Source organism: Octopus bimaculoides, chromosome 6, assembly GCF_001194135.2.
Source record: "Octopus bimaculoides isolate UCB-OBI-ISO-001 chromosome 6, ASM119413v2, whole genome shotgun sequence".
Lineage (NCBI taxonomy): Eukaryota > Metazoa > Mollusca > Cephalopoda > Octopoda > Octopodidae > Octopus > Octopus bimaculoides.
The window spans coordinates 847,518-872,576 of record NC_068986.1 but is presented as its reverse complement, the minus strand read 5'-3'; the positions used below and the strand labels follow the sequence as shown (position 1 = coordinate 872,576).

The window sequence follows — 25,059 nt, the reverse complement described above, 5'->3', positions numbered from 1 at the left end:
GTGTGTGTGTGTGTGTGTGTGTATGTGTGTGTGTGTATATATATATATATATATATATATATATATTATGTATATATGTGTAATTATTGAAATTCTGAATCAACTAAACAAAACAGTTATGTCATATTTGCATTTCTTGTAAACTATACACTCATAGTTCTACACATTTGCAGACTAGCAGGATAAGAAATTTCTTATTCAAACACACACAGAGGTAAGCTTGGCAACAAGAGAGACATCCAGTTGTAAAATATTACCTCAAATAATCTTTTTCAGCTCCTGTCAGCATTGATGAAGGGATGTAAAACAAATGGTTGTACTTGCCCTGCTCCATCTTCAATACTGAATAGGTCTAATGGGAAAAGGCACTTCAATAATACTGTATATCATTATAGCAGTCTAGTGTCTCTGAGAATTTCTCATTGGTTAGTCTGAGGAAAGTTAGTATCCAATGACTGTTCAGGCTCCTTTAGTCTGTGAGACAGGGTTTAATGTCTAACACTCCTTGTGAATTATTGCAGGACAAGAGAGAGATGCCTCCTGCATGAAAACTTTATAGTAAAAAACGTGGTCATATATTTGGTGTTGCAAACAAAGCCATTTTAATAAATTAAAATTATATCCGTAGTGATGAGAATAGTAACTTTCTAAATGACTAACTCTGATTAAAAAAACAGGGGAGACAACCTGACATCTCATCTAAATTGGAATGTTATTAACCGTTTTTGTTTCCATATTTCTGCTGAAATGCACTGCCTTTGTTTCAATTAATTTTGAAAATAATGAAAAATTTATCAAAATAATTACTTAATTATTTAAGCTGATCTTTTATCATTTTTTTATCCTTTACTTGTTTCAGTCATTAGACTGCGACCATGCTGGGGGTACTGCCACGAAGGGTTGTAGTTGAATGAATCGATCCCCCCAATATCATTTTTTTAAAGCTCAGTACTTATTCTGACTCTTTTGCTGAATTGCTGAGTTACAGGGATGTAAACAAACCAACTCTGGTTGCCAAAAGGTGGTGGGGAATCAAACACAAATACAAAGACACACATATCATCATTTAACATCCATTTTCCATGCTGGCATGGGTTGGACGGCTTGACAGGAACTGGTAAGGTCAGCAGCTGCACCATAGTTCCATAGTCTGTTTCTACAACTGGATACCCTTCCTAATGCCAAACACTCCACAAAAGCACTGGTTCTGGGTGCTTTTTATGTAGCACCAGCACCAGTGCTTTTTATGTGACACCAGCACTCACACCAATGCCTTTTACATGGCACTTTGGTTTTAGGATCTCAATTCTGTTTTGGTGGGTGGGTCTTCTCAAGTACAGCAATGTGCAACAAATCTTGGTCCTCTGTCATCTCCTTTGTAAGATTCAGCATTTTGAGATCAGCCATCAGTACTCCTTCCCACGTCCTCCTGGGTGTCCCTCTTCCAGAACTTCTCCTTACTTTAAAGCGATCAACATTTCTTTATGCAACTGCCTTCATCCATCTGCATCACATGACCAAACCAGCGCAGCCTCCTCTCTTGCACACTGCATTATAATTCCTCTCATGCCCAACTTCTCTCCCAATACACCAATGCTCTTTCACACATGCACACTGACATCACACAATAGGCTTCTCTCAGTTTCTATCTATCTTTATTTATTTTATCTTTTTTTTAGTCAGGAGGAAAGGCAGTGCCCATGATGCGTCATAGGGCCTCCAAAACTGGTGTGTGTGGGGGTGTGGGGTGTGTGGAAGGTTCCCTTAGACCAGAGGCCTGACCTGAATGCTTGTGAAGGACTGGACTCTGTTAAAGCTACCCAAAGTGCCAGATGGTGTTCAATTTAGTGATGGATTAAGTCTACCACCTTAGAAGGTCACAGGGGAATACGAACTGAGAAATCAAAGAGCTAGAAGATATGCCAGAGGGTATCCAGATTGGCATTCTTTCAATTGGGTTCAATCCTCAGCTTGAGACTCGTATATCTTTAATTGACTCTGAAAGGATGAAAGGTAAAGTTGTACCTTGAAAGGATTTGAACTCAGAGCACCAGGTGTCAGAACAAATACTATAAAGCATTCTCACCCTCCAACAACTCTACCAATTCACTGTCTAGGATTAGTAGTGTTAAATACTAAGTTTGAGTTAGTATTTGGTTAACATGGATGTACAGTTCCTGTTTGACAAATTCTCAAGACTTATTCTTGTTATGTTATCATTATATTTTTTATCTTTCCAAAATAAACTCTTGCTGGACTAAAATTAGTTAATATTTCAGCTCATCTGATCCTATGTTCTGCCTCTCTCTCCATTAAATTTATGATCTTGCCCTTTTGCATCAGGCAATAAAAATGTTATTGATTTTTTCAGGCAGTAACTCATCTACCTAAAAGGTTATCCTAAAAAGTCATCTTCCACTCAAAGATATAGGTGGTGCAGTTTTTATCAAGATTCTTTCTTTTTAGTTGGTAAGTCAAATGTAAGCATATTAAATATCTCGAGTTCAAAATAAGCATCTTTCTATATAGTTATTATAAAAGAAGAAAAAACATATATATAACTTCTGTAATAAAAACAGTTGCTCTTACAAAATTATTCAAGTCTTAAAACCAAATTTTATTGAATATAGTTTCTCTGCATATTATCGAATTAAAGCAATGTTTTTATAATAAACTTCAGTTGTTCATTCTCATAATTTTATCTACTCACAAGTATATAATATTCTTTGAATTTAAAAAACAAAAATATTTGATATGCTATCATGTTAGATATTTTGAATGCAAGTGTGTGGCAATTACAATAATGAAAAAAATGGATTTAAATTCATTTTTTGCATGTCAAATCGCATCATTTACTAAGGGAATTAAATGCTTTAAAATCTAATAAAAACCAGATTCCAAGAAAACTAATGATAGCCTGCCTTAGCTAAAAATCAGTTTAAAAAAAAATCATCAAATTGAAATAAGTTAGTATGCCATGGAGGGGTATGAGTTTTGTTTTGGACAGTGGCTTTTTTAAAGAGAAAAACTAGAATTTACAATTTTAATATCCATCAAGTTTTTAAAGCAGCAAGCAGGCAGAATTGTTAGCATAGCTTAGTGATATTTCACCTGTCTTTTACATTCTGAGTTCAAATTCCATTGGGGTCAACTTTGCATTTCATTCTTTCAGGGTTGATAAAATATGTGCCAGTCGGGTAATCAACTTACTCCTCTGCCTGAAATTGCTGGCCTTGTGCTAAAATTCGAAACCAATATCTACCTAGGTTTTTGCATCATATTATTCCAAGTTCAAACCCTGTCAGTCAACTCATTCTTCATCTCTCCAGGATCAATAGAATTATTAATACAAACGGTAATGCTGAGAATCAATCCCTTTCAGCTTACCACATGAACAATTAGAGTAAAAAGAAATTAATTAGTAAAAGAATAGTAAAAAGAAATTAATTTGACATAGAACCTAAATAAGTTTGATTTTATTTTCTCCAACAGTTAAATTTTTCTTTAAATCTATAATTATAAAATTAATTTTAAAATGCTCAATATGCATCAACATAAAGAAGAATATGGTATATAGTTTTATTGCATATATGTAGTAAGATGATGGATTTTTATAGCACAACAAAGCTTTCTAATTTATACTCAGGGAAAAAAGTAATAATAATAAAATTGTGTGTTGAAGGTTTAAAATTCTATTTACAACCACTGCCATGGAGATCTTTGATCTTTGAGCAACCCATTGACTTTAGAAATAGATCTACTTTGAAACTAGCTGTCAGTTTCGTACTATTCGATATTAAAAAGCATCCAGCGACAAAATGTGCCCTTCTAAAGCTTATATTTGAAGACCTAGTCAACCTGCTCAAATATGCGGAGAATGAATACATAAGAAAGGAAGAAAAACTTAAACAAGGAAACATTAATCAAACTTTTTTCGTCACTTTAGGCAATAACCTTGTCGTCGTTGAATTTTGTCACATCAGGACGTTTCGTGTAGTCGGAAAGTTAATACCTGCAGATTGTTGGTGTTTAGCCCTAGGTCAGCTTTGACCGAGTAGATTTATGATCAAAGTCATTCCAGTCTGGAGAATCTAGGACTTGGGACTGGAGTATCTAACGCGTTTTCTCCCCTAGGAGATAGGGTGTAATTTGAGGGAAAGTTGGCTGCTCTGTCAAACAGGTCGAGCGACCATGTAGAGACAGTTAAGTTTGAAGAATTCTGTCAATGCGCGATGCTGTGTACCGATGTGAAATATATTTTAGGTTTTGTCAAGGCAGAATCGTGGAAGTTCGAGAATCGAAGAAATAGCTGTGAATATAAGATTCATTAAAGCACGGATTGCAAAAAGGAAACGCAAGACTCGATGTGGAGTTTTGAGGAAAATGGCTCATTCCCAAAACTCTATATTATAGAAGAATTATCTGATACAGTAAAGACACTAAATCAAGTTATTAGAATTGAATGATAAATACATTTGTGAAATAGAAAAAAATAGATAAAGTTTGTATAACCAAAAAAAAAAAAGACTCTTGTACAGAATCAATACAAATTAATCAACGGAAAAAAGGTAAACATTAAAGCGTGTATAGTGATGGTGATGATGATAAGAGAAGCATGTCGTTTTTCACAATTATTTTATTTATCTAACTCCATTAGAATATAATCAGAATATGAGAGATTCTTCTAAGGTAAACGTTGCGTTGTTGTAGAGATAACATCTCGAACAGATCGTATGTTGCATTCTGACATAAATTTGAGGCCAGATGACATCGTTTCTGTTTACACAGCAGCAGTCACCTGAAGCTAAGATAGATTCGATGTGACAGTGAATATTTTATAAATGATGTAGAGATAAATAAAATTTTAAAAAAATAGTTTGTTTCGAGATATATTACACTGAAGCGACGAAAGATGAATCTTTAACATTACAAAAATCGCAATGACACGTTCAAAACAAGCTGAAATCTTTACTTCAGTAAGTCAAAATAGATATTTTGTATATGAATCACTAATGTAAATTTATTGGCACTTTTTCAGAAAATGTTGGATTTTTCCCATGACGGAAATTATACGAGAACATGGGAGATGAGCGTTAGATCGTAAAGTTTTGAAATATGACATAGAATCATTGATGTGGGAGTATGGTCGTAAATAGGAGATATGACGAAACAGAATTATTAATTAGTAATAATGAAAGGCAAAGAGTCCCATCTGAAGTGACACTTAAAATAATGGCAGATAGATGATGATGATATAAGACTATTATTAAGCAGAAGCCATCAGTGGACTGAGGCTAAAATTCCAATGTTTTAGTAATAAAAGTGTCATTGGTTTTAAATTATTGTCACACCTTTAAAGAAATAGTTCCCCCCCTCGCCTCTATTTTGCATAATAATTACGATATATTTACAAAACGTATAGAAAAGCGAAAAAAAAAAAGTTTTCATCTACCCATTCATATAAAGTGTAAATGTTTTCGATGTAAAATATTTTAATAGTAAATTCAATTTTTTTTTTGGTCTAAAAACGTAATCTCCATCCGCATTTTAACCGTAACGTGTGTATTTTGTATTTACCAAAGAGAAACAAGAGTCTTACATTAGAAACATTTGATTGGTCAACGATGACATCACTCTGCTTATAGACGGAGGGGAGGGGGGGCGACGGCACTGTCTATTTTGGAATGATACATTTTGTTTTGCTTTCTCATTTCTTCTTTATTTCTCTTAAATTTAGATATATTCTAGATTCAAAATTGAAACTATGTATTTCTACGATCATCTTTACTTCTGTCACTCACTTCAAAACCCTACGTACTTCTTTATGCGTATTTATCCTAATTTTTCCTCTCCCTCTCTCCCTCCATAGATTCCTGCGTTCGTTTCTCTCTCTCTCTCTCTCTCCCCCTTTCTGTGTCTCGTCCTAATCTTTCCCTTGCTCCGACACTACTCCTCACCGTGTCTTCTTCCCCCTCTCTCTGTCGCTCACCACAGTTCGAGCGTGCGCAGTGCCGATCCCTGTCGTCAGCACCACCAGTACCGCCATGTTGAGACGGTTATGGAAGATATTACTCTTACTACAGCCGTCACCTCCGAAAGTTTACCCTCACCTAGCACTGCTGCACCGCCCTTCTAAGATTTTTTGACGTCGACAAAAACTACTGAAACGACATTTATATCTCGGAAGAGATCTTCTTCCTTCTTTTGTGGATATAAACATACAACAAACATCGTTCAAACGCCGCCAGCCACTCCGTCCGACAATCCATCATTTTTTCCCCTTCGACTCCAGATTCGAAAAACGACAACAAAGTCAAACAAAATTTACAGATCGAAAGGATAAAAACACACAAAATACCCCCCAATGTATGTCGTTTATATTCGATATACATACCGATAACTTGCAACTTTAATATATATAGTATGTAGAGTGTTTCTCTTTGAATCTAACGAGTACCTTGTTTTTTTTTTTTTTTTTTTTTTTTTTTTTTTTTCTCTCTCCATGATAAACCGTGAAAGAAGATAAACGACACATTCACTTTGTAGACTCTTAATCTCTGCCACCCCCGTTTTATTTTTGTCTTTCCATCTCAATATTTACGCTTTTGCACACTCTAACACACACACACACACATATACACTCACTTCTATGTATACACAAACCGATATACATACGTTGGACCGGATTGAAAGAAGCCTTAATTATTCGACACGATACGGAACAAGTTTTTTTCTCTCTCCAACTAGTCTTTGTTTCTCCCCCTTTTTAAAAACAAAGTAAGTAGTCCTAAAATAAATGTCTTTTCTATTTGAAAATGTTCAGGGAAGTGTGAGGCAGGTTTGGGTGGTAAATAATGTCGAGTTTATATACATCAAGACAAAAATGGGATTCTTGCACAACTTAAATGGTTTTATAGACATTCATTAACAGTTTTTCGGTTGAGATAATCGCAATCGGAGGAAATTTACATTATTAATAATGCTTTGAAATAATTGTTTGCTTAATATATTTAGAATTACAGGTTGATTTAACGAAAGAGAAGAGAAAAAAAAAAAAAAGCCCGACAGCTATCAATAGATTTCAGAGTATGGTGTATGCTCCACTATCACGACTTCCTCTCCAACTGCTATTGGGTTAGAATTACATCATAACATCGCCTTTTTAAAGTACTAATATAATATATAATATAGAGATAGATAGATATATGTGTGTGATTTAGTGTATGGTTTGTTTATGTGTGTGTGGCGTAGATATTTACCATTAAGCATACTATTTCTTTCTGCCTCAATAATTTCCAACACTTTTCTATCCCAACATAATCTCTCTTCATTGGTCCGGACCGTTATTTTTCATATGTAATCGCTCTTGATTTCTTTCTTTTCTTTTTGTTTTTTTAGCTGTGGTTATATTATTTATTTTCCGTGTTTTTGGTTTATATATTAAAAAAAAAAAAGTAGCCAACAACCCTGTAATGTTTCTCTATGATAGGTTCTTTGGTGTCCTCTGAAAACTTTAATCCGTGCTGCTATATATATATATATATATATATATATATATATATAGGTATAGATATATGTATATATATATATATATATATATAATGGCATTTGCTAGAAAAAGTGACATGGAGGATAAATAATGTAAATGCCACCTTAAGTGGAATGACTTCTAAAGATATTTTAAATATATTTCAGGTGATAACAGATTAATATTTAAAAAAAAAGTAAACAAAAACTTGCTTCAGTTTCTAAATATACAATAAATAAAGTGGAAACGTTAAAAAACTGATTCGTCACTTTTAAGTAAGAGGAGGAGCAAGCAGCATCCTGTTGTCGGTATCTGATTGTTGTTTGTATATGCAGACACCATCAGGAGTAGAATCTTGTGGAATAAGGTGAGAAAGTCGTTTCAAACTTGTATACCATTTTCTTAATTTGAAAAAAAAAAATAATAATCTTATTTTTAGCCCCTTACAATATCTCATTGTTTCTCCTATTTATTTTATATTCCCATAATCTAACTCAAGGTGTTATATATATTGATTTGCTGTTTGGAGTAAATATGACTGGTATATTTGCCCCCCCCCCCATATCTTTGACTGCACCGAGAGAATAAGACATCGAGCTGAGGAGAGAGGAAACGAGTTCTAAAGATAGCTTACCTTCATTGCACCTACCTAATTAACTCCCTTTACACATTCTCATGTGCTCTCTTTCAGACTCAGACATACGCATACATCTACCTACATACGTATATATTTATTTATATACACACACCACATTTCATTTTTTTCCTTGTAGTTTTTCAGTTACAATTCAGAAACATTAATTTGTGAATATGTAATCGTCTAAACCGATGTTTAAATTCTTTATTTCCCCCCATCTAGATAGTTATATAAAATTTACTTTTGGTACTATTTGCCGCCCTTTCAAAAGTGGAACAATGTAAATTGTATGTGTGTGTGGGGAGGTGTAAAAATAAAGTAAACTGCTTTCCATTGCCGGATGTTTATAGGTTAAACAAAGACTTTTAGTAAAAACAGTCTTTTCTTAAATCTAAAACAAATGTCTTTCGCCAGGTTATTAACTATTTCTTGAAACTTAAATTTATGTCATACTTGAAACGTAATACACTCTACAGATTTGTTGTTCGCCCTTACCTGAATGACACAACGACACAACCTGTACCAACTTGTAGGAACTATTCCAGTTTTTCTCGAACTGTTTGCTCTCAATTAAGTTTTAACGACCAGTTGTCATGTAATGGAAAAGTCAGGGAGTCTCTTGTATCAGGAACTACATAGTACTTACCCTGTACCCTTTAATCACTACCGTCCTCAAATCCATGGCCAATTAACATCTAATATAAATTTAGAACATTCAGTAATTACAAGACCTACACAACTTCGAAATCTACTCCATAGTTTCTTATATTTCTTTCAATTTTAGATCTTCGGCGTAGGTTAGTAAAAGAACGAATGCTTCTCATCCCGATCGATCTCTTTCTTTGCCCTCTACTTGTCAAAAGGCTTCAAAGTCCATTTTGAGCTGCCATTGTTTGAAACTTCAAATATCGTTATGTTGTGAGCTTTGATCTTGTTCTTTGGAAGTCAAAATTGTCGGTAGATTGCTGTAAAATGAGTCAATTTTCTAAAGTGATTCGTCGAGAAGTTCGTATAAATATGATAGTCACATGTTTATTATGAATAATATGTTAATCGAATCAATACTGTAATGCTCAAGAAATTAAATAGAAACTTCCACAAGTTGCAGGATTATCGAACAAAATTCTAACGTGGATTAAATGTTGAATAATTAACAAGAGGAATAAACAGCATTTTCTTGTAATATATAACATGGTGGTTTATAAATCCTGAAATTTCGTTTTCACAAATGGATCCACACGCTTAGGGAATTTCAAAAAGGTCAACGGTTGTTTAACCCCATACTTGCTCTGATTGAGCAGATTCGGATCGGAAGCGTTTCTACAATAACTCATCCTTCTTTGTGTTTCTAGGATTATATTGTCTGTCCTTTTTTTTAAAGACAGTATTTGTGTGATTTGATGGAAATTTGACAGTTATTTCTAACGCATAGGGTCTCCTTTCTTGATTATTTAAGGATGAAATGTTAAAAATAAAATTGTTTTGAATTAAGTTTCTGGTTTAAGGTCTGTGTTCAGATCCTTGTTTGACTGATTTTAAAAGGGGAGGAGTGCGTTTTTCTGTAGTGATAAAATGGGTTAGTATATAGATTGCTCTTTCCTACAATATGAAAAACCACACGCGTCCTATCGTCCTCTGAGGCACATATCTCGTAACCCTTATCTATAATCAATTTCTGCTGTCTGGATTACATTCTCTACTTCAACTTTACTCTGAAAGGTGTTTCTTTGTGCATTCTCACGAAGATTCCACTATCACTGCCACTGACTTAACTCACCTGGATGTCAATAACAAATACCTCCAGTTACTCTGGTTCGAAGTTTCCCTTCCCTGCTATTTCAAATACATCTACTTCGATTACCACTTTCTGAACTTATTGCATCACCAACAAATCTTCAGCCATGTCCCTTTCTGAAGTCATTGCCCTTAATGACTTAAATCCTTGCACCTCTTAATTGGCTCTGACACTCATCCTATACTGATGTTGTCAGTGCAGAAACCAAATGTGTTACAACCTTAACCCTCTACATCGATTAGTCTCTTTCCCTACAAACTTACCACACAGACATTCCAAACGTCTTTGATCACTTTTGTTGTGCCAAACAGTCACCATTTATTCTTCTGCTACCTTCATCTGACAAGAGCCAAATCTCAACCATACACTCACTACATCACCTCCCTAACTTTGGACACTCACTACATCAGCTAATTGGTCAAAGCTTCCTTCACCAGTTCTATCCTATCCCTGGCAGTTCATGAACATCACTCTTGACCTATCAAAAACCATCCTCATTGTGTTCTTCTACATCCTGTACATAACAAAACTCACAGTTCAACTCAGATGGTTTGTGCATAATTCTACTGAAATATTTTATTATCTGGGGAGAGTCATTCTGTTTTAGTGTCTTATTAACACACTCACCAGTTTGATTTCCACTCATTTACTTTTTTCTAAAATTTTTGTTGCTTCTTGCAACCTCTTCAATAGTTGTTGACTCTATACATTATCTGAGCTGGGCCTCCTAGTGGCTTCTTGTCAGATTGTATTGTTGTGCTGACTGTACTGATGAATCTCTATCAACATTGGTATAGGCCAATTTTTTTTTTTTTGCTATATCACTCTCCCTATATATCAGACATACTGACCAACAAGGTCTCTCCTATGTTGATGATAGGCTCTTTGTACTTTCCTGACTTTCTGCATCCAAGTATCATCCACATGCAACCTAGACATCTTATCAACTCCATGAATAGACCAAAAAACATCCTCCAGTGATTTGTCGTTTCATATGGTCTCTCTCACACCTCCATTATTAAATTTGTGATCCAGTTGATATACACTACACCAGCTTTATTGCATTGTTCAGTTCTGAGATGGAAGTGACCAGACAGAACAACATAATGTGCTCTGTCTTACTCTAACATAAAGCTATAGTGGATGTTCACAGCACAGTTTAAAATGCTGCCCCAGACATTCCAGCTAGCTTCTTAATTTTTGTGTAGTGTTTTCCAGATAAAATTTGAATGTTGAGGTTCTGTTGAGTACGACTATGGAAGTATTTCAGGGTGTTTCCCAAGCTGTATTTGCAGGGTTTGCTTGGTTTGCTAATGAGTTCTTAACCAACAACAAAAAAGACACTATTGTAACACATGTAAAAAACATTGTTGCACTTTCCTCCCTTAAGCATACAACATGCATCTAGAGCTTTTAGAATCACTTCAAATACTATGCTTCATTATCATTAAGATTCTCTTGGTGAACACACATCCTGAACTTAGCAAAGACTAGCTTTTCTTTTCAGAGACAGAAGATACTTCATCTCCCAACATCATCTAATCCTTTGTAATGATCAAGTAAAACCCACATTGTGGATGGTCCACTGCTACACACACACACATACAGGCATTCTAGGTTTCATCCCGAGAAGGATCATTTGACTGATTAGTATGTCACTCACAAACACCCTCCAACCACTAATCTACAGATCTGCTCTCTCTCTCTCTCTCTCCTCTCTTTGCCCTGTATTCAGCTCCTACCGTGACTAACTTCTCACAGCTTCACTCTGGCACTTCCATCTTACTCTTCTCCTATAACCTGTATCATGTAAAATTACCCCTTCCTCAAGCCCTGCACTAAACATTGCACTCAAAATGTTAGCCTTCTGAAATTCTTTTTTGCTCACATACCTTTCTCGCAGTCATCAATTTGCAAAAGTGTAAGTAGACTCCTGACAGCATCAGTTGGAGGGTTTGGGATGGGCCTGAAAATGCCATGGGCACAGTCCCTTCTTCCAGTTCAATTAAAAAAAAAAAAAAAAAAAAAAAAAAAAAAAGTATGCTTGCTTATGATGTTGGATTGATGTGTCTACTATCTAATTAAAATGTTTGTTCAGCTGATAACATTTCTACCATATTTCAGCATTGTTACCTCTTCAACATTGACTCATTATCTAAGTTTGATCTTTCATGTGAATAATAATAATAAAACTGACATCTATATTGATCACATCCCAATTAATAGCGTTGTTTCAACTAGCCAGTGTTCTTTACAATCCACTTTTCCTCTACTCTTTTCTAAAAAGATATTCAATACTGTTCAGTCTACTAGTTAAGAGAAAAATAAATTTTATAGAAGTCTTAGGAAGAAGGACATTAGTGTTGAGAGTTTGCATACCAATTGTCACAGGTCAAAGTTTGGCTTTAATGAATTCATGTTAAAACATCAGGTTGCTTTCTAATATCATTGTTCCATTTCTTTTTGTAATATATTATAGAAAAACAGTTCAGGCTTCTATTTAGTAATAAAAATGAAGAGATAATGAACATTTTAATCTTTTAATTGTCCAAAAGAACTGGTGGGATGAGCGGTATATGTTAGTTGAATAGTTGAGAAATCCTGGCTAAAACTTGTTACTTTAAAGTTTGGTTTAGTTTTAAAACAATGAAACGGAGAATTTTGTTGGTATTACTACCAAATTTATGTAATAAACAGTAAAAACTATATAGCAACTACAATCAGTCTCAAAGGTCTTTGATGCAAGTGGTAACTTGGATTTTGTCCAATATATTAGAGGTGAGAATTGCTACAGTATGAAGATTGAAGTTTCTGTTTGATTTGAGATTTAAAGTGACCAACTGATGTGTTAAATCTTGATTTCAGTAGGAAATAGTGTGAATGTTTGAGTAGAATCTAATGTTTTTACTTCATCAGTGATTAATTAGGTTTTTAAAATTTAGAGTTGCAAGCTTGGGTTTAATAGCAAAAGAATTTGTTTCTGAATTTTCATAATTGTGTTCATTTTTATTTACTTTGTTCATATGAGCTAGGGTTTTTTTGTTTTTTTTTTAACTTGGATTAGAAGTATTTGGCTTAAATAATCTTCTAATCAAATCTACTGACTCCCTGTAACTCCACAGCTCAAAAATTCCATATCAACATTGCAATATTGTGCCTATATCTACAAATAGCAATGTGAAATGGCTCCAATATATTTAGTTTGTATTTGGGACCTGGAAAACATTGCCATAAAGCAGTTAAGAGATGGAAATACGATTGCTGGTTTGATCATTGGTTACTTATTGAACAAAAAAAGTGAAATTGGATAAAATTTTCAGGATTAATATTAATCAGCATGGGATAGTATGGTGAAACCTGCTCCATTCTAATCCACAATGAAAATAAAATCTAAACATAACTTTCTTGGCATAAAGGGCCAGTTGGACGCACAGAGAAAGCCTTACATAACCACATGGTCTGCTAAAGATAGTCAAATACGTCTGTGAAAAAAGGACAGTGAATGATGTAGTTTTTACATGTTCTATGTCTGAAATAAAGATGATTGTCATGGTTAGAGCTGCTCTAAACATAGGTCTGTTTAATCAGGGTTGACCTCTGTCTAAAGAAGATAAACCACACAAGACTCTTTAGGCACCCCTCTTTCTGAGTTTGAATCTAAATACTAAAAGATATCTACTACAATATCATTTTCCCCTAAGGTAACTTGAAAAATTTCAGGTTATATTAAGTAGGTAAAGATTTAACTGTGCACTTGAAGATTTCAAATGCTATTTGATTTCTTGACTGAATAAGTGGTTTACTGTGTTAACTAGAAAGGAATATAACAAGTCTAATACAGATAAGTAGAGTAGTGCCTGAGGTTATTAATACCTATTTTGTAGTCAAACATAGCTATTGTCTGAAGTCTGATGATTTAGAAGCAATGTGAAGGTAGTCTACTCCACTAGTTCACATACACTAATATGTTCAACCACTAGAATCATTGTCAGAGAAATTGTTCCCAAAGAATAACTTTGGTAATTTGAAGTAGGCTAGGTCTTCAATCTACAAAATAAATTTAAATTAACTAGATTAGCTGCACATTTTCAACTTTGTGGAATATATCTTGTAAATTAGCAAATGATGTCTCTTGTAGCTATGAATTATTCTAATTTTCTTTTTCTCTGGAATTCTTTACATTTTCTGATTGTATGTCTAACATCATTGGATTGAATAAGAGTACTTGCTTTTTTATGCTTAGCTGTTCATATATTTGGGGAAAATGTAAAATAAATGAAATGGCATGCTAGTGTGGCAAAAATGATGCTACTTTGGATAAGGGTTTTTGTTTTTATTTTTACAGTGGGATGTTTAGTCATGGTCAAGCATATTCTTTTGCTGGGTATTCACATCTACATGTGACAAATCATTGATATAATTATCAAGATGTCATGGTAAACATAGTCGAGGACAACTTTGTAGACAGCTTGTAGAATTAATCAAAAACTATGAAGCACATTACCAAACATCTTCAACTTTTGCAAACGTCTTCAGCTGTAGAATTGTGTTCATTTTTATTTTAGAGAAGAGGAATTGAAGTTTCTTTGATTGCTTAAATTAAAATTCATTTGAATGATATTCCTTAGATTACTACAAATACAAAGTTCAAGTGAGGCTTACAAAGGAACACTGCTCTCACATATGGGACAGTATTTTTTTCTGTTGCCATTGACATGAAGCTGTTCAAGATAATGGCATCAATCTCTTCAGCCTGAGACGGCCTGCAAGGGCTATGGTCACAGGCTCCTCTACGCGAAACATTCTAACTGGCATCGAAATAAAGGCCACCTGATTGATTGGCATGGAGTTGTTTAGCAGCACACTCCAACCTTTGACCCACAGAAAAAGAATGCTTTTTATTGTTGCAAACCTCAGACAAAATCCTTACGTAAATAAATGATTGCATTTTTTCCTATCTCCCTTTGAGGAAACCCAATGTTAGATACTTAAAAAGTGCTGCCACTAGCAAGTCAGTACTTGCCAGCAGCAGCAGATAAAATTAGGATTCGGTCCATTTCTCCTTTTGTATATATTTACATTTGTTGTAAGACAGTGGTGGATCAGGCAGAATCATTAGAGTATTGGGCAATTTCTTTTGTGGTTATTTGTTCATGCTTTACATTCTGTGCTTCATGAAATAGAGTACCAGCTCAGGATGTTGGATTTTCAGAATGGGATGAAATGCCTTGTGGTATTTGTTCCAGCTTTTGTTCTTATTTTACATGTGATGACACTGATGCCGAGCTCTATCAGCCCTTGTGTTTGTTCCCTTGAACAACATCAGCAGAGGGCTTGCTGTATAGGCAATTGCTGCCAGTCTTTAATAAGTCTTATCTAGATCTGTGCTCTGAATAGGGACTTTCCAAGTGTAGCTATAAGATTGATTTAGGTCTTAGATTGTACAGCAGCAGTAGAAATTAGCTGCTTGTTCAAAGCTAGTTTTGATTCTCAGTTGAAGCCCCTTCACATGTGTTGTTTCTTATTCCGTAGTTGCATAAATGCAATTTTGTGTTTGTATAAGATTTATGCATCACTCTCGACTTTCATTTACAATATCTCTTATATTTAGTATAGGTCTGTATAGTCACTTTAATTGTTGCATGTCATTACAGATTATGATGGGTTAAATGTATATTTGTTTCTTGTATTGAATTTGGTTTATATTCACAGATGTATGTACAGCTGAGATTATTGTCAGTTATATTCTGCAATTGTCATTTGCCTTACCATTTAGTTGAAATAAACAAATGAGCAATGTTAAATCTGAAGCTTTTCTGAAAGCTAATTTGCTTTCTTTGAATAAGAGTTACTAATGGAAGAGTTTAAGGAATTTGATTGTATCTTAGAAATGTGAATGTAAGGTGGAGAGTGTGTGTGTGTGTATATAAAATCATTTTAGATTGTTGAATAATTATCTGTACTAAACAATTGTTTTGAAACCATGCATAAGACTTCATGATAGAAATAAGTTTGAATACCAAGTTTTCTATATAAAATTGCATTTTTAAAAAATTTCGGAATCCATGAAAAATGTCTTAATTCCTCCTGTTCCTCAGGAAAGTTGGAATTTTATGAAGTATTTGTGTAAATTTGTGAAGCAAATACTGGAGCCAGTTAATGTGCCAATCAAAAGGTCAACCAACAGCTCGTGTATTTAGTATGCAGGATGCTCCCCTGAGGTTCTCCCCTCTCGTCTTCTTTGCAGATTTAAATACATATTTAGTCATAGCTCTCTACAAATGGATAGGTATTTCATAAGCTTGTTGTAGATTCAAATTGCTAATTGAGCTCCTGGAGAAGGATATAAAGAAAAGTCGGAGACCCCCTTTGGTCATGACTGACCATGGGATTGCACCTAGAAAGTTACCCTCCGAGGCACAAGTCCGGGCAAGGTTTGTTTATGGAAAACCAGCAGTCGCTCATGCATACCAGCCTCTCCTTTCCATGCCACCAATGTTATCCAAGGGAAAGGCAAAGGCTGATATAGCTTGGCGCCTGTGACGTCGCAACTCATTTCTACAGCTGAGTGAACTGGAGCAACGTGAAATAAAGTGTCTTGCTCAAGAACACAACACGCAGCCCGGTCTGGGAATCGAACTCACAACCTCACGATTGTAAGTTCGACGCTCTAACCACTGAGCCATGTGCCTTCACATGAAGAAAAGTATTATGTATAAAATACACAAAAGAAGTGTCTAGTATTTCTGAAATGGAAACGATCAGTCAATTTAGATTACGTTTCTCAGTGGATTTACCAATATCTTAGACTTTTCTACACACTAGAACTAGTATCATTTGCCAATCTTTGTTAGAAAAAAATTGTTCTCAGTAACTACAGAGGACACAGCCATTGTGACCTATTAAATCTGTTCATGTAAAAGATTATATGAGACAAGTTATAATTCTTTAATTGTTAAAAAGTTTCGTAATTTCATGTCGCTTCCTATTTCTTAAAATTATCTGATACTTTGTAGTTAAGAATTAATCTTCACTATTCAGCTGATCGATCATTCTCATAATTAGTAAGCAATAGTTATTTAAATTTAATTGAATAATAGAAGCTGAAGTTATCCAAACTTTGAGTTTAGATATTGAAGTTTCTGTCTATCATATATATTAGAGCTACTTTATAAAATCCAGCTTTTTTTTTTAGGAGGCAGGACTGTTTGTATGCATGTACAGACTTTGAAGATAAATAAGCAAACCAATATTGATGCTTTATATATTTTTTCATTTTTTTTTTGTTCTATTAACTTTGTCTTTTTGCATATCATTTACAAATGGCCATACATCTATTTTACTTGTATTTTACCATGCAATCAGTAATGTGTATTGTATATTGCATATCTTAGTTTCATTGGTTCTGTTAGTTCATAGCTTGTTGTGTAGTTTTGACATTTTGTTGAAGTATAAATTTAAGCTAAAGGCTAACTGTACTCACCTCACCCACTCCAATAAGACCCCATCAAGTTTTCTGTTCTCTGCCCTTTTCTCATGAGGATAAAAATGTAAAAATGAGTGAAAACTATCTTGCAAACAAATGTTGCTTTACAGTTTTTATACAAAAAAAAAAAAAATCACGTTCTCTCTATAAAAGCCAATTAAAATCACATATACATGGCTAATTAATACTCTTGTAACTTAAAACAGGATCAGTGAATTTAGTTAAATTTCATTGTTGTAATTGCATCTTGCAACATTTGGTTGTGTGGCTTCCATCAGCATTTGTGCAGTTGGTCAATGCTAGGATAAAACATTTGGGACAACCCGTAAGCAGAAAACTCTTCATGTGCTGAGTATTGGTTTCCTGGCAGCCGGTATGAATGCAACGTGTCAACTTTACTAAGATTCAAGGTTACAACTATGAGCTTCTAAATTACTTTATCAGTTTACCTACTCTAGTTTATCAAGCTACACTTGTGGAAACAATTTCTATAGCAGTTAAACATCTAGCTACAGCACTGGTTTATCTTCATTAAATTAACTGCCTCACAAATAGATTGAAATAATGAAACTAAGTGTAGAAACAGCTAATTAATTTTGGTAAATTAAATGTTTGCTGTTCTTTTTCTCCTTTTAATGTATTAAAATTTCCTCTGATTTTGTTTTTAAAGAGTTTACAAATGTTCTTAATGCTCTTCTTTTGATCTGGTTTTCTTACATTAAAGAAAATTCAGATCACTCAGACTCGTAATCTGAGAAGCAAAGGAAATATATCGCATAAATGAGTTTGATTTTTAGATCTATGTCTATGAAATAGGTAGGTGGAAACCCAGAGTAGATTAAATTGTATCGTGGGTTTTGTTTTTCTTTTTTGTATGAGTAATAATCTTGTATTATATAGTATGATAGTTTGCTACTAAGTAATTTTGAAGATATCATTTGAAAACTGGCAAAGAGCAAAGATAGTATTATTTTTTTTAATACTGATAAATTTAGGGAAAAATATTTGTTAGTCTAAAATGTTTTTCATTAAAAAAAAAAAGCTTACATTCTCTTGTTCATACTTTTGTTGATATTTAACTGTCATTGACACTATTTGCTCAGTCAGTCCTTTTGGTCTCATGTTTGATGTTGCTAGTCGATTGTTGTCCAGTATTTGTTGATCTTATCTTGTTATTTCTTTCATGTTTTCTTTCCCCTATTATGAGTCACCACCACCCCATAATGATTTTAACTCTCTGAGTGGTTGGCGTTAGGAAGGGCATCCAGCTGTAGAAACTCTGCCAAATCAGATTGGAGCCTGGTGTAGCCATCTGGTTCACCAGTCCTCAGTCAAATCATCCAACCCATGCTAGCTTGGAAAGCAGATGTTAAATGATGATGATGATGATGATGTTTGTCACTTTACAAATATTTTCTGCCTACATCAGGTTTTTAAAAAAATTTATTTATAGTGTGGTAAGACTATTGTTTATCTATCTTCATCTCTTACCTCTTTGTTTTCTGTTTTTGTTGCCTCTGCTATTAAGGTCCACATTTCTGATTTGGAAATGACTGTTGGTGTTATACATTGTTTTAGGTTTTTTTCTTTTAAGGCAGACTGAGGTTTGATTTTATAGTGACAATGTGCTTGTTGAAAGTGGCCCCAAACTAACATTAATCTCCTTTATTTCTTTCATACTTATTTTCCCTAAGTATTTGTATTTTTCTACTTGTTTCATTCTTCTCCACTGTAATCGCTTTCAGTGTCACCTTGTCATTTATGATTTTGTTGTGCCCGTGTTCATATTTCAATGCATTGGTCTTGCTTGGAACACATCATTTCTCTCATTCTTTTTAGTCTCTTCCAGACTTAGCTATCAACATGATGTTCTCAGCAAATCTGAGATTCCATAGATTATTTCCATTGATGTTTATTCTCCATTGCTCCAATCTTGCAGTCCAGAAGTGTTTTTCAGGCATGTGAAGTTTAGGCAATATGTTTCTTGGTCATACACCTTTCCTTATCTGGATGTTATTTCTTACACTATGAAGTCTGGTATGGAAGGGTATCTACACTGTGTAGGTGAATGTTCTATCTATTAATTGTTGCCCCTACTTAATCAGCAGTTGACCAGCATGATGGGTAGGTATGTTTACAACCAGCAAACAAAACTTTTAATATTAATGAATTTAATTGAAAAGTTTTTAAATTTGGAGTATTGTAGCTGGCAATGTTGTTAAACCGTTGACCTTTTGGTCAATATGCTATTATGACATGCTTATACCTAACAAAGACAGAACTCAGGCAATGTAAATGTTAATAGATTTCACAGAGATAAAGTTCACATCCTCCTTTTTTTTTTTTACTGCCTTGCTGTGTTAAAAATGCTGGTATGTCAAAAGAAAGTAAAGTAACTGTATCACATACCAGTTTGTTTGGCTTTAGAAAGTTCTGTTATTCTCTCTGAATATCTATGCTTCTGTTCTTGACACCTAAATACGACCAAGATGTAGTTAATTTTGTGATACAGATAAAAGCAAATGGATTGGGCAGACTGAGGAGGTTAATTTGTTAGAAAACTTTCATCCAGACATTTTGAGAATCGTGTAAAATATTCTCGAATTATTTTTTTGATTTTAGATTTTTGTCCACAAAAACTGGTAATAATTGTTTTCCAATTTTGACCTATAAATACTTAAGGGAGTTTATTAAAAATGCATGACAAGAAAAATTGAGACATTTATGCCTCTGAGCACTATTGTAATGTCTTTTTATAGGTTTTAGAATTTTACTAGATAATCAGAATCTTTTTTTATGTATTTTAAATATTTATCAAAATGTAGCAAGGGCTGTGAATGTTTTGCATTACTGTGTTTTAAAGTTGAGAGCCCAATTTAGAGCTTTTAATTTCCATTGTGAATAGATAACTTACATTTTCAAGTTTCATTCCATCACTGTTCTGAAGAGTCAAAATGATTGACATTTAAGTTAAACTTGACGATTCTTAAGTGTTGAGAGAAGTAATTAAGTAGGGGTGGGGGTGTAAACTATCTCAGAATGGATGTGTGTGTGTGTATGTATATATGTATATATTTCTAGATAGCATATGGAATATCCCTCATCGTGGGCCAAACATTTTGCCAGTCTTGCTGAGTCTGAAGGTAACTTGCAAATATTTACAATGATTTATTGTAAATTCCCAGTTGGTGCAATATAAATTTTATTTCATCTTGTTTATATATTACCTTTAGATTTTGCTGCATGTATTTTTATTATAGAGATGCTAGCATGTGTGCACATGTTTAAAACTCCATAAATATTTATTTTAAAATATATTCTAGATTGTGAATTGACCTACTTTTAAAAGACTTCACTTTGATTTTGTACAAGTTTATTTTAATCTTGGTGCTAAGTAGAAACGTTTATTTTCTAATAGCAGTAATGTACTGCTAAATATTTTCTATTCTTTCCATGTAGAATAGTGTTGTAGTTTATGCCACCATAACTTATGTGCTCATTATTACTTTTCAGTTGGATAAGTAGCTGTAATACTGTATAATTACTGCTTGTAGATAAAAAAAAAAAAAATCTGTTAGACTTATTTATTATTGTCTTTGTCAAAAAAAAAAAAGTTTATGGGGAATTAGTGAATAGCCTCTTTAAATGTAATTATATAGATGTCATTAAATATTTTTAGGAAGTCTATCAGAATTTATGAAATTAAATCTTGTTTCTCTGTAATTTATATTTTCTAAAAGTGAAAAGTAATGCATTATTTAAAATCTTTTTTTAAATTTAGAAATGAATATCTAAGATATGTTCTTGGAATAATTTCAGTATATTGATCTGATGATTTGAAATGAATGTTATGTGTTTTCAAAGTTTGAACAAGCCTCATTGCTTTCAAAATTTAGATAATTTCCTCAGTGTTTAAACTTTGAGAATTTGAAAGTAGCTATTTTTGATATTGTAATATCTCTGAATTATTATATCTTCTCAGTGAGTTTTTGATTTCTTATTTTCACCACCTATGTCATATTAAAGTTACTAGTCTACAGTTTGGACTTTTTATATCTAAACAAGTGTCTTTATTAGTTTAGTTGCTTGAATCTTTTGTCTACACCTTTTTGCTCTCAAATTTAAAAAAAAATAAAAACTGAACTGTAGTTTAATTTATGAGCTTTTAATTTAAATCAGATGCACTTTTATTCAAAATATCAATTTAAAAAATTGAAATAACTGTGAGGTTTAAAAAATTGAGTTAAGCCACATTTTGTTGAGTTGTATTTCCAGATTCAATGCGTATCGGAAACCAGGTCAGCTCTGATTGAGCTGAGCTACAAAGTTGTGTGGTCAAGTTGTGACCAGTCTGTCTTTTTTGTAGATGAGATAACAGAATCAGACGTAATGTAATTTGAAGGCAGTGTGATTTAAGGAAATTTACCTACTATTTTCAGAAATCTAATGACTACATTGTTCAGAAGTGAGGAACTTTTGACACAGTTGTCTAAAATGTCCATTCAATTTAAGCAAAAATAAGACAATTTTAAATACAAAGTGATTTATTCAGTCAGTGATATAACTATTGTTTCATTCCAGTATCTTCTGCCATCTTGTGGGCAGATCCATTATTCTCTGCTCAAAAATTTTTTTTTTTCCTTTACTGGCAAAAAAAACTCTTCCAGGAGAATTTTTACTTCCTCTTCAGAGATGAAGATCCCTCCATTCAATGGATTTTGAAGAGACCAAACTGGTAAAAATCTGAAGGCTGGGTGAATGTGGAGGGTACAGCAGAATTTCCCAGCCAAGCCTGCATCTAGAAAGAAGTGTGCGGTCTGGCATTGTCATGATGAACGATAATGCCCTTATGATCAGTACAGTATATCGATCTGAATTGATGGACTTGCTCCTTGGAAGGAGCTCGTAAAAGGCAACGCACCTTTGGGAGAATTCCTGCTTTGTGGGGTGGGGTGGTTTACTGTGCTTCCCCTTTGATCATTTGCCCTTAGTCACAGATGATCCATTTTTTGTCCCCTGTCACCATCCTCTTCAAAATAGGATCGTTTTCTTCACATTTCTGTGATGACACACAAATGGAAATCCATTGAGCAAGGTTAGCCTCGTTCAATTGCTGTGGCACCCAAACTTCAAGCCTACTGACATGTCCAAGTTGATGCAGATGGTTTTCAACACTCAATTTGGATATTTGGGGGAATATCTGTGATCACCCTGGTCATATAACGGGGTTGGTGTCACTTTTAATCACATTTGGCTGGCCAGAGTAAGGTGCATATTGAACTGAAAGATTTCCCGATTGCAATCTTGAAAACCATTTCTGGTACACACATTCTGTAATAACATCCTCTCATGTCGTGCATCTCTTTCTGCAGGTTTTTGCCACTTTCTTGTCTTTTTTTCTTTTTTCAAATAAAAAAGCATGAGGTGATAATGATGTTCATTTTGGTTTTCCACTTTCAAGGTGATCCCAAACACACAAAATACAACCAGTCTTGTTGCAAATTTGCATCAAACTATGTTGAAGTGTCAAATATATTACGAGTTTGCATGTGCAAGAGACAAACTGAAGTTAGCTGTTTATTAGAGTGCTTGAAGTTTATGGTGTCAAAAAAAAACTGAAGACTTTTTGGTCAACCCATTAGTTCCAGGAGCAGATTTTAAAAAATTCACAGACATTCTTTTATTCCTGTTTTGGACATTGGGCTTGTGACCACACTGTGGCACTGCTTAGAAGCTTTTAGTTAATCACATCAGCACTAGTAATTATTTGAAATTTTGTACTTTATCTATCAGTATTTGTTGCCAAACTGTTAAGTTACAGGGATATAATCCATCTAATTGGTAACAGATGTCTGTGTGTATATGACAGGCTTCTGCAGTTTCCATCCACCAAATTCCCTCGCAAGGCATGGTAGGCTTGGGCTGTAGTGTACTACACCCAGTGTTGTACAGTGGGATTGAACCTGAAACCAAGGGTTTTAGAGACTTAAGCAAATAACTTCAAATCTGAATGTCGTTGAGGGACCCCTACCTCCAATGTAGAGGCTCCCTTAAACTTTTATATAAAATTTATCGCACTATTTATTTTAAAGAAGATAGACTACAAAGGAAAACAACTGATTGGTTGTTTTTGCAGTATCTAGTGGGCCATTTCAGAGGTGCGGTGCAACTTTGTAAGGTTGTCTAATCAGATTGCAACAGAAGTATTCACTGGAGAAGGTGATTGAAGTAATCACTTGTCTTTTTATAATATAAATGACATGACTATCTATGTATACGCTAGTGTTTTCTATGGGTGTCTATCTCACATTTGTTAGTGAATGTGTTTCCAATATCTTTCACCATTCATTGATTTTTGTACAAACTTTGGGTTCACCAAAACAAGAATTGAATTTATAATCTGTATCTAATGGCAGATAGATGCCAAATGAATCTTGTTTTCTAGAACTCATAAGAGCTGTTTCAAGTTTCTATCAACAAAATGATAAAAAATGACATTTAACTGATCTGATTCTGTCCTAGAAAAAAACCTACCATTTAGAATCATTTGGATTCTTGATTTCTATGTGATGCTAATTTAAACATTTAATGCTTGTTCTAAATAGTTTTAACCCTTTATATGTAAGATTTTGACACGGTTTGTCAGAAAATGACATTCTTTTAAAGCATCATCTAGATTTTATAGATGAATTCATTGTTTTGTTGTTGTTGTTTTTTTCTTTTGAAGGGATGTCATTGTTCACTTTTTCTGTACATAAATTGTTCATCCATTTTATATTTTCATCAAGTTCTTCATATAAGTTCAGTGTTGTGTGTGAGTAGGAGAGAGAATTGTTTTATAGGCCTTGGTAATTTTATTGATCTCAGGGATGGGGGATATAATGCCCCAGAAAACAAAGCTTATTAGTGTACTGAGTTTTATTTACTGATCTTGGTTATGACTACTCATTTTAGAGAGGGAATATAAAAACAAATTTAGTGCCTTAAAATGAATAGAAAAGGCAGTTATGAAGTTTAAAGTGCATAAACCTTTGTTTGTAAATATAAGAAAATTGAATCTAAGTCTCAGAACTTAAGTTGTACTATCCATCTCTACTAAGATATTAAAATATTAATTTTTCTGGTAATTTTGATACAATTTCAATTAATTTACAAGAGGAGAGGTGGATGTTGTCAGCAAATTTTATAGAATATACACAAATTATTTTGCTTTTAGTACCTTGCACTATTTTCTCAACACTTATTTAAACTTCACTTTTGAATTCTAGTTTTCTAATTGCATGTTTCCTTGCACATAGATTATGTGAATGTTATTGTTATTGATGTGTATTGAAAATACAGTTCTGTAACACTTCTCATTTAGATTCAACTTCCTGATAGGGTTTTGGAAGAAAAATAGACCTGACTATTACATATGTCTTTGAAATTCATTGGTAGTACATCTGTGTTGACAGAGAAAATAAATGACAAGTTTTGAAACAAATCTTTTTTTTTTTTTTTTTTTTGGCCTGTGTATAATATTGCAACATATTAATGCAAGCTACATATTCAATGCATGGTTTACATATAAGAGAAAATTCAGAACTATCATGGGAACAATCAGAATCTTTTGA

General features: G+C 33.7%; 1 protein-coding gene across 6 annotated transcripts in view; it reads left to right on the top strand.

The window, feature by feature from the left end:
• Positions 1-5,943: 5,943 nt before the first annotated feature.
• The window catches only part of LOC106873603 (protein phosphatase 1B), a 71,582-nt gene continuing 52,466 nt past the window's right edge, over positions 5,944-25,059 (top strand). For 2 of the 6 annotated variants that reach the window (XR_008264335.1, XM_052968523.1), the window contains exons 1-2: positions 5,949-6,777; positions 7,696-7,895. The gene's annotated coding sequence lies outside the window, so the exon portion shown is untranslated. Of the gene's footprint in view, positions 6,778-7,695; positions 7,896-25,059 lie in introns of all 6 variants that reach the window. The other 4 variants (XM_052968521.1, XM_052968520.1, XM_014921041.2 and 1 more) reach the window with 4 other exon arrangements.